Source organism: Alexandromys fortis, unplaced genomic scaffold (genome assembly GCF_014885135.2).
Source record: "Alexandromys fortis isolate MF-2015 unplaced genomic scaffold, M_Fortis_MF-2015_v1.1 scaffold_1, whole genome shotgun sequence".
NCBI lineage: Eukaryota > Metazoa > Chordata > Mammalia > Rodentia > Cricetidae > Alexandromys > Alexandromys fortis.
Window position 1 is genome coordinate 26,115,935 of NW_026067927.1, and position 12,465 is coordinate 26,128,399.

At 46.7% G+C, this 12,465-nt stretch overlaps 1 long non-coding RNA gene across 1 annotated transcript in view; it reads left to right on the forward strand.

The window, feature by feature from the left end:
- The first annotated feature begins 5,524 nt into the window (after positions 1–5,524).
- The window catches only part of LOC126502718 (uncharacterized), a 30,045-nt gene continuing 23,104 nt past the window's right edge, over positions 5,525–12,465 (forward strand). The window contains exon 1 of the long non-coding RNA XR_007592030.1: positions 5,525–5,647. This is a non-coding gene — a long non-coding RNA (uncharacterized lncRNA). The remainder of the gene's footprint in view (positions 5,648–12,465) is intronic.

The following is a 12,465-nucleotide window of genomic DNA, read 5'->3' on the forward strand; positions in this document are numbered from 1 at the left end:
AGGGTGTCATAGTTAAGGTTTCTGTTGCTGTGAAGAGATGCTATGTCCAAAGCAACTCTCATAAAGAAAAACCTTTAATTGGGGTGGCTTACAGTTTCAAAGGTTCAGTCCATTATTGTTACGGCAGGGAGCAAGGTGGTGTGCAGGCAGACATGCTGCTGGCTACATCTTAAGAAAAAACAGCAGGAAGTTGACTGTGACTCTGGGAGTAGCTTCAGCAGAGGAGATCTCAAAGCCTACCCCACAGGGACAACACAGTTTCTCCAACAAGGTGATGTCTATGCCAACAAAGTCACACCTCCCAATAGTACCACTCCTTATGAACTCATGGTGGGGGCGAGGGAAATTACATTCAAGCTACCACAGGGTTTCATCAAAAAGAGACAGAGAGAGAGAGAGAGAGAGAGAGAGAGAGAGAGAGAGAGAGAGAGAGAGAGAGAGAGAGAGAGAGAGAGAGAGAGAGAGAGAGAGAGAGAGAGATCCAGATTTGGGGAAAGAAGGCATTTCTGGAAGCTTTAGAGACAGAGTGGAAGACAGAGAGTAGCATGGTAGTGGCTTAAACAGTGCATGACTCCAGAGCATGCAGAAGGAAGGCTGTCCTTCCTGGAGATTCAGGAACTTACCAGATGTGGACAGTGAGCCAAGAAGGCCTATGGGATGCTGATTTTTGAAGAAGGAATGACATATGGTTTTGCATGGCCAGAGGGAGCCACCCAGTGTGTGTCTGCCTGTTCTAGACTTCAGGCAGAGAGGCCTGAAAAAGTAGCTTCTAAAGGCTCTGGGGTTTGCAAGGGTGTCCTGCCACAGTCTCATGTGTGTACTCATGGACACATGCATGCACATCCATGTTGCATGCACACACTTGTACCCTCCACCCCCAACCCTGCAATATTAGGACCCAGATTCCCTCTTATCAGAGCATTTCCATGTTGAACAAAAACCTGATGCTAAATCAGAAGATGCCACAGAAAGCATCGCATGGTTAGCAGGTGGTGGTAACGCAGATGAGGTAAGGCCATGATATAGCAGACTCTGGGAAGACATCCAGACAGGGAGAAACACTCAAGCCTCTTTCTCATCTATAGCCCATGGAGCTTAGGAAGAAACTTCAGTTCTCTCAGGAACCTCAAGGGATTCCACCACCACCACCCTCTGCCCCAAAGAAGAAAAGACATTTGAAAGGAAACCTAGAACATACCATAAGAGCCTTAGCACATGCCCGGTTTCCTGATCTAAACCATCGGCCACCTTCTAACACTCAATGTTGGTCCCACTAGATATGTGTCTCTGCACTATGAATGAGACATTCTGGAACATCCATAGAGTGGTTGTCTTGCTCTCTCCTTCCTGTCACATAGTTTTTTTTATGGCCCTGGCTCCCCAAGAAGCCAAGCCATCCTTACTAGGCTGTCATTGCTGTTAGTCTTCCTGGATCCAATGGATCTATTTCTAGCTCGTATACACCGACATTTCCAGGTTAAGAATAAATCTCTCCCTAGGCCAAGATTCTGTGCTTGTAGCTTAAACAAAGGAACCTTCGTGATCAGCTTGATCCCTTTCTAGCCTGCCTGTGAATGAAGTCCATCGTGTAGTCCCATTTTACCACTTGGCCAGAGCATGGGTTGAATACCCAATTTCCATGAAATAATAGAGCAAGTTGTCTGTGAGACCTCAACCTTAAGGCAAGGGTTTCCAGTCAGGGGGGTGAGGAGTTCCTGCCATTGAAAGAATGACGTTTCAGTCATCCCTACAAAGAGGGTACCAGACATATGCGTTACCTTGCCAACTAACAAACTTCTTCTAGTTCAAAAACAGTATGGCTTCCAGGCCAAGAGAAGTAACAGATTCACAAGCTCCTCCTTCCAGTAAGAGCCTGTGAGTACTTCTAGCACAGTCGTGAGCTGCAGAGTGAGGTTTTGGTCAATGGGAAAAGGCATGTGTGTCGATAGTCCCTTAGATTCGTCACCCAGTGGCATCTTAGTTTGTGTAAATGTACTCTGTGACATTAACACAACATAGCCCAAAAATGCGTGTCTCAGAATACCCCCATCGCCTTTTAATACATCACTACATGGTTGATTCTTGTTATCTGAGGTAGTTCTGTTCTGTAAAGCTACCAATGTCATGAAATTAGCAGGTACCAAATCATTAATCCTAGAGAAAATGCAGGGTTGAGTTTCTGGGAGCATTGATTGTAACATTTTTATCAATGAATAAAAAATCTTGCTTTATGTTTTAAAGGTAGCTTTAAGAAATAGTATCTGTTCATCAGCCCTGAACTCCCAGCAAAGGGCTCGGAAGCTTTTGCCTGAAGAAGGCATCGCCACGACAGCTCCCTCCTCTAGACACACTGCAGCTTTCTTGTGCACAGGAACCCGTGACAGCAAATCAGCCCTGTGACTGCAGCATTTTCCAAAGCAAAACTGCCCAATAACCGCACACACAGACAGTAAAATGAAAGGATATGGCGCTAAATAAATTACAAAAAGAACTCCCATTTGCAGGGGGAGAGCTGAAAGCGTCACTTTGTCCCACTTTAGCTGAGACCATGCTTGCCCAGTGGCTCAAATTATACTGAGCTCTGTGCATGTCCACACACGAGTGGGGAGGCACTGACAGTATGGATCCACAGCTTGTAAACAAAAATTAGGAAGCAGAGAATTCATAAATACACAGTCTGCAAATCATAGGTGCAGATGTAGGCCGAGCTGTAATTCTCTCCTGTAACACAGCAATCCTGTAAAGAATCCAGACCAAACCAAGTGTGGTGGGGCAAACCTGTCACCCCAACCCCTGGAGGAGGAGGCAAGAGGGTCGGCATTTCAATGCCATCCTAAGCTACATAATGAGTCTGGGGCCAGCCTGGGCTACACAAGAGCCCAGCTCAAGAAAGGAAGGGAGAAAAGGAAGGAAGGAAGGGAGGGAGGGAGGGAGGGAGGGAGGGAGGGAGGGAGGGAGGGAGGGAGGGAAGAAGAGAGGGAGGGAGCAAGGAAAGAAAGAAAGAGAGAGAGAGGGAGGGAGGAAAGAGGGAGGGAAGGAGGGAGGGAGGGAAGAGGGAGGGAGGAAGGGAGGGAGAAAAAAGAGTGTCTCAATGTCACTATTTTCATTTTTTGAGATGTTAGTCGTGTGTATGTGCGTGTGTGTGTGTGTGTGTGTGTGTGTGTGTGTGTGCCAACTTAATGGGGTCAGTCCTCCCCTTCCACCTTTACATGTTCTGGGAATCACACTCAGGTCGTGCAGTGGGTGCTTTAACCCACTGAGCCACCTCACCAGTTTGAGATGTTAGCACAGTTAAAGGTTAACATTAAATAGGAAATTGCCCAGCAAGGTGGTTAAGACTGCAGAATATTCTGTTTATATTCAACACCTTAAGGCTCTTACCTTACACCATGAGCAAATGTAACACCGTAGGTGTCGGCCACAAGGCAGTGACAAGCAATGCTCCCAAGGCACCAAGTTCTAAGTTCTAGAATGACAATCATTTCCTAAGCTTTTCACAGACACGGGCAGAAGTGATAGAGAGAATACTCTAAGTTTTGTTTCTTTTCTCTCCATTTACATTGAAATGCAGGTATGGGGGTAACAAGCCAAGCTCTAAACCCACCCGCTTCCTCAGGACCTACCCTGTGGTTCTACAGGGTAGGGCCTGAAAGAGTGTCTGTCTTAGGAAACTGACAATTGTGGACAGACTTGGCATTTGCTTCTGCTGATTCTCTTTGGCAAGCCCTGACTTTCTTTAACTTTCTCCCATATGCCAAACCCGCCTTCCTCATTTAAATGCAGAACTCGGAAACTCTTCGGGGAGGCACTCAGGAGACCAACAACAAACTCGAAGTGCAGGACTACGGGACGTTTCAAAATTGATAAAAACACCTGAATCACAGCATTATCAAACGGTGCACAAACGTCTGCCTTGATTGGCAACCAGCTCAGCACAGTGCGTGCGTGCTGTATCGCCAGCTCACGAGGCTGTCCTCAGGTAGTACTGCATTCCTTTCTGCGGCGTCATCTCTCTGCAAAGCCTGCTTTCAACAGCTGTGCTGATAGGAGATAAAAAGCACCTTGGAAACAACCGGAGCAGCTGACAGGGGAGGGGTGGCCAACCCGATTCCAGTTTGCTCCAAGAACAGCTCCGCACCTTTCTGTTTCGTGACCTCAGAAATGTGTCTCCCAATCTTTCTAACCCCAGAGACCAGTTGCTTGCTTTATGAAATTTCCAGTATTTGTGAAACTGACAAGAACTAGATGAATTTCGCCTGGCCATGCTCGGCTGAGCCAGGAACACAAGGAATCCTTATTGAATCACTGGTCCAATGTAAACAGGGTTTCCCTAACTTGTTATTAGGCCGGCGGGGGTTCTTCGTTTTATTTTTAAGTACTTCAGAAGTTTGGAGTTTACCTGCTTGTGCATGTGTGTGTACATTCTTGTGCATGTGTGTGCATGCTTGTGCGTGTGTGTACGTGCTTGTGTGCATGTTCAAATGGCAAACTCCTTGTATACCATCAGCATTTGGAGTTGGGAAGGCCGGTTGTGACAGGAGATCAGAGGTTTCCCTGCGAAGGAGTAGGAGTCCATCGTGCATTCTGTACACAGGCACCTCCACTAGCCAGCTGGTGTGCTGTCTCCCTTAACCTGCAGCCATACAACTTCAAGGATTAACTTGCAGTCTTTATGTTCTTTTCAATTCCTGGTGTTCTCTGGTGTCTGATTAGTGCCTGCATAAGGGGCAATGAAGTTGAAGCATTTAACACATTTTCTATCTTGGTCATGGTGAATAACTAGGGAACATACAAAGCACCCAGAGAAAGGACTACACCCATACAAACACACATACATACATACATATATTCATGCACACCTGCATGCACACACTCACCACATATACACATGCATGCACATGCACACATACATTCATGTATATATGTACACATGTACATACACACATGCACACATGCACGCACACACATACATTTATATACACAGAGATGCATGCACCTGTACATACATATATACATGCACACACACACACACACACACCCTTGTGACTTCTTTGGTTTGATTTGGTTTAGCCAGTGTCATCCAGAACCCAAGACCTTTGGAAGGCTGAGGAAGTGTTCAAGGGCTTTGTGCGGGCTAATGGTGAAATATCTGCTATGAGACCGCTATTGTTTCTCCTATGATTAATCTTGATTAGCAGCTTGGCTAGATTGACAGTAATAGAGAAAACTGATGTGTCTGCGGATGTCTCCGGAGACAAATGGATGTATATCAACAAACAAGAATCAGCACAATTCAAAGGTAGGACTTGGGCAGAACAAAGGCGGAGGAAGGCAGAAACGAATGCACATACATGGGCAAATTCTGCTCTTCCGGAGTGTGTGGATTTCCTGCTTCTGACCTGACAACAGACTCGGGATTCTTCAGCCTTGCACCAGTGACTTTACAGCCTCAGCCTTGACTGGAACACAGCACTGGTCCCTCCGTACTCCGGGACTCCTTAGACTGATCAGTCACCAGTTTCTCCAGGACTCCAAACTGCAGGAAAGCATGGCTGAACCTCTGATCATATGAGCCACCAGAGCCCCACCTATGATTAGAAGTATATATCCTGCTGATTCTGTTCCTCTATCAACCCCTGGCTAACAGGTAACTCAAGGAGAGTGGGTGTCTCAGTTAGGGTTTCTATTGCTGTGATGAAACACCGTGACAAAAAAAAGTTGTGAGGAAAGGGCTTATTAGGCTTACACTTCAGCAATGCTGTTCATCACCAAAGGAAATCAGGACAGGAACTCAAACAGGGCAGGATCTTGGAGGCAGGAGCTGATGTAGAAGCCATGGAGGATGCTGCTTACTGGTTTGCTTTCCATGGCTTGCACAGTCCACCTTCTTACAGAACTCAGGACCAGCATCTCAGGAATGGCACTACCCACCATGGGCTGGGCCCTCTCCTATTGATCTAATTGAGAAAAAGCCTCAACTGGGTTGGGTCTCATGGAGGCATTTCCTGAACTAAGTTTCCTTGCTCTCAGACAACTCTAGTTTGTGTCAAGTTGACACACAAAACCAGGCAGTACAACTGACCCCTTATCAATTTCACACACAAATGCATCACTATTAAGCCACAACCCTTCCTTCCTTATTCATCCCCAAGATCTTACATTAAAATCATAAATAATTTTACAAGTCCCGCAGTCTTTACAAACTCAGCCTTTAAAATTTCAGTTCCTTTAAAATATCCAATCTATTTTAAAAGTTCAAGTCTTTCACCCGTGGGCTCCTATAAAAATCAAAATTAAATACCTTCTTTAAGAAGGAAGAGCCAGAGCACCATCACAGTCTCATCCAAGCAAAGCCAGACTCCAACAGTATAAATAACTCAACGTTTAATTATCTGAAATTTTCTCACGATCTTCTCAATTCCTGCGAAGAACTTGGGTCACTCCTCCAGCTCCGCCCTCTGCAGCATACATGGCCTGTCTTCTAGACTCCGACTGGCCCCACTCCACCGCTGCTGCTGTTCTTGGGGGTCATCCCATGTTACTGACATCTCCGGAATGCTGAGGTTCTCTGCGGTAAACTGGGCTGCACTTTCACCAACAGCCTCTCATAGGCTTTCTTTGTGGTGCCAAGCACCATTTTCATTGCATGACCTCTTCAGTCCTGGGCCTTCAACTGTCATGGAGGCTGCACCTTCACCAGTGGCCTCTCCTGGCCTCTCACAGCGCTCAGCTGCTCTCCATGACCCCTTCATGCCTTCAACACTAGTCTCACCTGGGTGATGCTTACATATTACCAAGTCTGACTTGCCATCCCAAGGTACAACCTTGGCCACCTCTGGAACACAGCTTCTCTGTGCTCTCAGGAAACAAATCCCAGATTTCACCTCAGTGCTGCTGGTCTCTTCCTAATCACTGCTAATTTCTTAACTTCAGCAGCCAGCATCAAGCATCCCAGCAGAGCAAAGTTTTCTTTAGTAGTTCCGGTATCTTGTTAATCACAGCTAATTCCTCAGCCCCAGCTAACTAGAACCACTAACTCTTACTTCAAAATAACAATGGACCTGACAGTCTTTAAGCTTCCCTCTGAAACTTTGCAAAGCAGGCCTCCATCCTCTGCACGTCTCTCCGTATTCTTATCGTTCACGGAACATTCCACTGAGGTCTCAACACTCAATGACTCTTCTAGCCCAAAGTTCCAAAGTCCTTCCGTAATCCTCCCCAAGCCTTTATCAGATCTGTTGCAACAATGCTCCACTCCTGGTATCAGTTTCTTAGTTAGGGTTTCCACTGCTGCGATGAAACACCATAACCAAAAGCAAATTGGGGAGGAAAGGGTTTATTTGCCTTACACGCCCGTCCACATTGCTGTTCATCACCAAAGGAAGTCAGGACAGGGTCCTGGAGGCAGAAGCCATGGAGGACAGTGCTAGCCCCTAGCTTGCTCAGCCTGCATTTTCATAGAACCCAGAACCATCAGCCCAGGAACAACACCACCCACCATGGGCTGGGGCCTTCCGCATTGATCACTCATTGGGAAAATGCTTTACAGCTGGATCTCATGGAGGCGTTTCCTCAACTGAGGCTCCTTCCTCTCTGATGGCTCTAGCTTGTGTCACATTGACATACAAAACTACAGAACCAGCCAATCCAGTGGGCCACAAACAAATATAGTATAGAGCCTCCTGAGATTCTAGACTTCAATCTATGATTTTTCTTGGTTGATTTGCCCCTCCCCCCCCTTTCTTGATTATTCTCTTTAGTACCATTATGGGAGACATTCTCCGTTAAGGAGCCCTAGGTTCCTGTTAGAATTGTCTGTGAAGTCTGGCAGCACCCCAATCCTGGCCGATAGTGGCCCAGAAAGGTGGGGCACAGAATAATGGCGACAGCTTCTCCCATGCAGAACAAAAGCACCTCATTTTTAAAATAGTGATTAGGCGGTCTTCCCAGATATTTTACAACTCTAAGGCTAAGGGGAGGGGGCATGCCTTCCTTTGTGACTATAGACAAATTCCATGAGTTTCTTACACTTCTCTCAACCTAAGTGTAAGATTCAGAGAATCTTTTAGGTACAGAAGCATGACCTAGTCTTGGTCCTCAAGGTCAAAGAAGAGGTAAGAAATGGATACACTAAAAAGTAGCTCAAATGGACCTCAAATAACATTTTAAAAAATCATTAAAGTAGAATAAGGTGGTGCTGGGATGCTGTGGATGGACGTCCCAGGTGGAAAGCAAAGCACAGGGTGGACACAGTGGTACCCTCAGGAGTAACCAAAAGGTAACATGCGTCTGTCTCTAGCTCATGTCTCACCTGGGGGGTCTCCTCCCCCCAACCCATCTTTGCACTGAACCAGAGCTGCCTCTCTAAAACGCAGTTCTCTTAAAACCTTGGGTGCTTACTCAGCAGGGTTTAAAAAACTCTCAACCATCCAGCCACCCTTGCCTGTCCAATCTCAGCTTGACCATTAACAGTTCTTGTTAGCCACACCTTTTTTTGTTGTTGTTTGTATGTTTTTCAAGACAGGGCTTTTCAGTGTAACTGCTCTGGCTGTCCTGGAACTCGCACTGTAGACCAGGTTGGTCTTGAACTCACAGAGAACCGCCTGCCTCTGTCTCCCCAGTGCTGGGATTAAAGGCGTGCACACCACTACTACCAGCTTTACTTATTGATGTTGCTGTTTGTTTGTTTGTTTGTTTTGGTTAATCACAACTTCGTTCCCATCACCAAGCCTAACTAACTAACTCTACTTGGCCTTCTAGGACTTAACTGGAGGTGCCTCCATGACAGGCTCTCGAAGCTAGGGTAGCTATTTCCCTTCCATGCTCCATAAATGTGCATAAATGTGCATTGCAACAGAACTATAATAACCTAGCACTTGTCTCTCCCCCTCTGAAGCACTCCAGTTACTTCATAGTAGTGACTAATAAATATGTGTGGGAAGGAGGGAGGAAGAATAGGATCAAGAAAAAAAAAACCTTTAAATGCAAGGCATGAACTAAGGAAGAATCGATAAAAGAGTCAACAAGGAATGATGGGAAACACTAGGGGAAAAGTCACATGGTGGGAACAAAGTAAAAACAACTTTTTGGGTAGAACACGCTTAAGAAAAGTAGTCTAGAGAAATCAGGTACACCAGTCAGCCTTAATTGTCAATTTGACACCAGCTAGAGTCATCTGAAAGAAGCTTAGATCAGGTTGGTCTACGGCCCTGGTTTTAAGGGTTATAATCTTGGACATGGCTATAAAATCTTGATGATTAATTGATACAGGAAGGCCCAGCCCGTTGTGGGTAGAGTCAGTCCTTGAGCAAGACGTGGGCTGTATAAGAAAGCTGGCTAAACATGAGCGAGGGAGCAAGCCAGAAAGCTCACGGCACAGAGTGAGCCAGCAAGCAGTATTCCTCCATAGTTTCAGCTTCAAGTTCCTGCCTTGACTTCCCTCGGTGACGGACTGCAGTCTGGCAGTGTAAGCCAAATAACCCCTTTACTCCCTGAGCTGGTTTTGGCCAAAGGAGTTTATTCCAGCAACAGCATAAAACTAGAACACAAAGCCTCTGATAGTTACAGTGAGTTTCTCCACCACCAGCCCCACAAAGCCCACAGATCTCTTTGGCTGTCTACTGGAGGCCATGAACCCTTCTCAAAACAAGAATATCAAATACATAAACTAAAATATAATCACTAAAGCTACTTACAGCAAAAAATATGACTGTGGTGCAAGATTAAAACATTTTCCTATAGGCACATATGTGCATCTTTATTGCACTGAGAAACAAGATTGAGCAGCCACTTCCCGAGCCACTACGACTTCTCAGGAGTGTTGAAAGAAAACGATGTGTCAAGATACTTGCAATCACTGTCCTGTTAGCACTGCTGTGGCTTGGGACCATGCCCTTGGCTAAAGGAAATGCTAAATTTCAGTTAGAGATTAGCAATCATATTTTTTTTCCCTTTCAAATCCAGGGCTCCCAGGTTAAGGAACACTAACCCAGATCACCAAATTGGCAGTGAGGTCCTCGGTAATTTTTTTCCAGAGCAGTTGTCAAGCCAGTGACAGAGGCACAATCAGTGGGGTTGGGGCAGTCAACCCACGGAAAGGGCTTGTTTCGTTGAAGAAACGGTGACGGGGCACAGTTGTGGGAGGTGCCATCTTCTCATGACCTCAAAAGTGACATCAGGAAGGCAGCTGAATCTGAGTTAAAGTGGTTCCTGAATGGCAGGTAAAGAGCAGTAGCTGAGGTTGGGAAATAGCACTGTTTGAGTGAGGCAGGGAGATGCCACAGCCTCTGGGGCCAGAAATTCAGAAGAAGAAGAAAAAAAAAAAAAGCCACCACACTCAGAATTCTTTTTCTCTGAAAAATAACCATCAGTGCTTGGAATCATACGTAGATCGAAGTCTGTCTGACTCTGCTTTTGCTTGCCATGCTGTCTGGAGAAAAGACCAAACGAGAAACTTTTTCTAGAGAGTAGGGAAGACAGAATCATCCAGAAACTTGCTTAGAGCAAGCCTTTCTCGTTCAGATGAGCACTGACTTCAGAACCACGAGAGTTACGCACCTTGCTATTTTTCTAAGTCAGTATTGAGCACTGTCAACAGCAGTTGATACCCCAGGTAGCCTCAAAAATAAGTGACAAGCACAAATATGAAAAAGAGACAACAGATTGCAAAACTGAAGAACAAGTAGGTCAGACACAACAGTTATTAAACAGAACACATCAAAACAAAAAGGGAGGCCGCCTGGGTTCTTAAAACCTGCCCCTTGCTAGCCAAGGACAAAGAATGGCTCTAGCGGACTGATGAGGTCAGCACCTCCTGAGAGCCCGGAGCAAAGGGGACCAGAGGGAAACTGTGTAGACAGGCAAATGTTCCATTCGAATCCCGGCATCAGTTTTCCCTGAAGGTGGGGGTAATTACGCGACTAGAGGACTACATCCAAGCCCCCTCTCCTCTTTAGAAATGGACTAGATCTATATAGTTAATTTTATCCCCCAGAACGCAGACCAATATAAATCAAGTTGAAAGTCCACTGACAGCGGCGCACAGGTAAGAGAGACTGTGGGTTCAGAAGTTTAGAATTCTCGTGCAACACTTTGTGCTCGGACACTGGAGCTCATAGGAGTTCTCTGGACTCCAGCAGAGCCTCAAGGAACAATTTCGCCACCGCTCAAGTCACGCCACCGCCGAATGTTCACGCTGCTCTGTTTATCTGGCTTTTCCACGGAAGAGTTCAGAGCTGTCTGTCCGGAAGTGACCGCTGCCAGGCTCAGAACAGCTCTAGTGTTGTTATCAACCCGAATTCCCTGCGAGTAAAGGGATTAAGGCAAGGTCACCCCGCCCTTCTGAGGCTTGGGTAACACTAATGACTAACCTTGAGTCTTATTTATGAGATAAATAGGTACCCCTATTTATCTCAACCTGCGGATTCCTTGGAAATTGCACACCCGCGCGAGCGCACACGTGCTCACCCACACCCACACACACACACAATCATTTCCAAGAGCATTCAAGGTTGTCTTTGGGGGAACTCACTCATCTGAAATCATCCAAAAATGTAGCACAGTAGGGGGAAAAATTGCCAGGCTTCACAGCTCAGGTTTCTAACAGCGTACACACTAGATTCCTGGAACAATGTGGTTGGAACACTACACATAAACTTTGGAGTTACTGTTCTCAGAAATGCGAAATCCCATCAGCCCTCAGCTTTTGGATAACCCCAGACCTCAGGGATCAAGTCCCCCATGGAAAGCACAGGTGTACTTTGCCCCAAAAAGCGTTCCTCCAAGCCTCCCTGTGGTTCCCAGCTCCCTGTGGTTCCCTGTGGTTTGTGCTGCCGACCTGCAAACAAGACAGACCTCTGCTCCTCTGAGGCCAGTTCCGGGTTGAGAGCCACTGCCAGGCTGCTCCCCAGAGGGGATTTCAAGAGGACTTTGCTCTGGTTTGGCACGCGTTTCCTACGCAGACCAGAACAGAGGGCTCTGTCTAACAGCTGTGAACTCTGACTCACCTGCCTGCAGCAGAATTTCTTTTCCCATGTGACAGAATATTTAACCAGAGCCTGAGGAGTGGGCATGTTCTGTCTGAGCCTCTGGGGCAGGAGGACAGCTGGGCTAGGGAAGAAGGGTGAGGAGTTGGAGGGAGACAGGTGTCCCTGCACACCTGGAGGTCCCACCTTCTATTGTCTTCTTCTCCTGCCCCCCCTCCATCCCAGCCTCCCCCTCCATACACATACACTGTGTGTTGCTCGTTTTCTCTGGAGCCAGGGTCCCCAGAGGAGGTCACCCCCCGACTCATGCTGTGTACTGCCTGTAGGCACTGACATTTGCCATCCTCTTGCTTCTTAAAACCATTTACTGTATCTATGGGCTGGTTTGGGCCTGCAGTCAATGTCACCTTGAATGTATAAGAGCACCCATGAGGTCGATCTGAGCATCACTCAGCCATCCTCAGAGAAGCGGCTTCTTGCC